The following is a 2,329-nucleotide window of genomic DNA, read 5'->3' on the forward strand; positions in this document are numbered from 1 at the left end:
ATTTTGGATTACTGTTTCAATTTCTTTCTTTGTTTTTGGTCTGTTGAGACTTTCTACTTCTTCTTGATTCAGTTTTGGAAGGTTATATGTTTCTAGAAATCTTTCCATTTCTACTAAGTTGTCAAATTTCTTGCCATAGAGTTGTTTGTAGTAATTTCTTATAATTGTTTGTATTTCTGTGGTGTCAATCGTGATTTCTCCTCTTTCATTTCTGATTTTGTTTATTTGAGTCTTCTCTCTTTTTTTCTTAATGAGCCTGGCTAGAGGTTTGTCAATTTTGTTTATTTTTTCAAAGAACCAGCTCCTAGTTTTGTTGATTTTTTGGATTGTTCGTTTCGTTTCTGTCGTTTAATTCTGCTTTGATCTTGATGATTTCCTTTCTTCTTTTTGCCCTAGGCTTTGTTTGTTGTTGCTGTTCTAGTTCTTGTAGCTTTATGGTTAGGTTTTTTATTTGAGATTCTTCTAGCCTTTTCAGATATGCCTGTATTGCTGTGAACTTCCCTCTTAGGACTGCTTTTGCTGTGTCCCATAGGTTTTGGGCTGTTGTGTGTTCATTGTCATTAGTTTCTAGAAATTTCTTGATTTCCTCTTTGATGTCATTGTTAACCCATTCGTTATTTAAGAGCATGTTATTCATTCTCCATGAGTTTGGGTGTCTTTGATTTTTTTCCCTGAGGTTGATTTTTAGTTTCAAGGCATTGTGGTCTGAAAAGATGCTTGATATGATTTCAATTTTCTTGAATTTGTTGAGGCTTGTTTTGTGTCCTATCATGTGGTCTATCTTTGAAAATGTCCCATGTGCCTTTGAAAAGAATGTATATTTTGCTTCTTTGGGGTGAAAAGTTCTATATATATCAGTTAAGTCCATGTGGTTTAGTGTGTTGTTCAATGCCTGTATATCCTTGGTGTTTCTTTGCTTGGATGATCTGTCTATTGTTGATAATGGAGTGTTGAAGTCCCCTACTATGAGTGTGTTGTCGCTAATATCCTTCTTGTGGTCTTCTAGTATTTGCTTTATGTATTTGGGTGCTCCTATGTTGGGTGCATATATGTTTGTCAGTGTTATATCTTCTTGATGAATCGTTCCTTTAAGTATTATGAAATGTCTTTCTTTGTCTCTTTTTATTGCCCTTGCTTTGAAATCCGTTTTGTCTGATATGAGGACTGCTACCCCAGCTTTTTTTTTCAGGTCCATTTGCTTGGAATATTTTTTTATATCCCTTTACTTTCAGTCTATGTAAATCTTTTGTTTTGAGGTGTGTTTCTTGTAGACAGCAAATATGTGGGTCCTGTTTTCTTATCCATTCCGTTACCCTATGTCTTTTAATGGGAGCATTTAATCCATTTACCTTTAAGGTTATTATTGACATGTATTTATTCATTTCCCTTTTGTATCTCTGTTCCTCTACTCTTTTTTTGTTTTTTCTCTTAACAAATTGAAAGGAATCAGAAAACACCTTCACATTAATCGTTCTTTTCAAATACTTCAAATTTGTACTTAATGCCTTTCTCCTCCTGGATACCAGAAAGAACACCTGGGTATTCTGGGAGGAGTTCGTATCTCTCCAAATCAGTTTCTGGAAAAAATGCATCACTTTCAAATTCCTGCATGATTCTTGTCATAAATAGTTTAATATGGCCTGGCTTGTTCATGGCTTCCTTATAAACAGAAGTGCCTCCCACTATCCAAACCATGTCCACTTTATTTGTTAATTCTGGTTCCTCAATAAGTTTTAAGGCATCATCCAGACTTCTGGCAATAAAATTGGCTCCTTTTGGAGGTTCCTTGAGTTCTCTACTGAGAACTAAATTAATCCTGTCCTTTAAAGGTCGATTCTTCTCGGGAAGGGAGAACCAGGTGTTCCTACCCATAATCACCAAATTCTGTTTACCTTCTGCTGAAGTGGTTGTGGTCATTCTTTGGAAATACTTGTATTCATTCCTGAGCGGGGTCCACGGTAGGTCTCCGTTCTTCCCAATGCCCATGTTCTGGGACACAGCGGCGATGCAGTTTAAGGGACGAACCATGACGGCGGCACTAAAACCCTCGGAACTGGCCGGCCACGTCAGAATCCCACAGGAAGCTTGGCGCGAAATTGTCCTTTGAATATTTCTTGCCGGTCCCTTCTTGTCTGCAGAGTTTCTTTTGAGAAATCAGCTGACAATCTTATTGGGACCCCTTTGTATGTAATTTTCTTCTTTTCTCTTGCTGCTTTCAAGATTCTCTCTTTATTTTTAATTTTTGACATTTTGATTATAATGGGTCTTGGAGTGGTTCTCCCTGGGTCCAGTTTTTTTGGAACTCTCTGTGCTTCCTGGACCTGTAAGT

The 2,329-nt window shown here is 37.1% G+C and overlaps 1 pseudogene; it reads right to left on the minus strand.

Annotated features, from left to right (window-relative positions):
* Nucleotides 1-1,436: 1,436 nt before the first annotated feature.
* On the minus strand, nucleotides 1,437-2,094 carry LOC150019796 (dihydrofolate reductase pseudogene; annotated as a pseudogene).
* Between the last annotated feature and the right edge of the window lie 235 nt (nucleotides 2,095-2,329).

The sequence above is a fragment of the Furipterus horrens genome, unplaced genomic scaffold, assembly GCF_987537825.1.
Source record: "Furipterus horrens unplaced genomic scaffold, mFurHor1.1.pri manual_scaffold_2, whole genome shotgun sequence".
NCBI classification, from domain to species: domain Eukaryota; kingdom Metazoa; phylum Chordata; class Mammalia; order Chiroptera; family Furipteridae; genus Furipterus; species Furipterus horrens.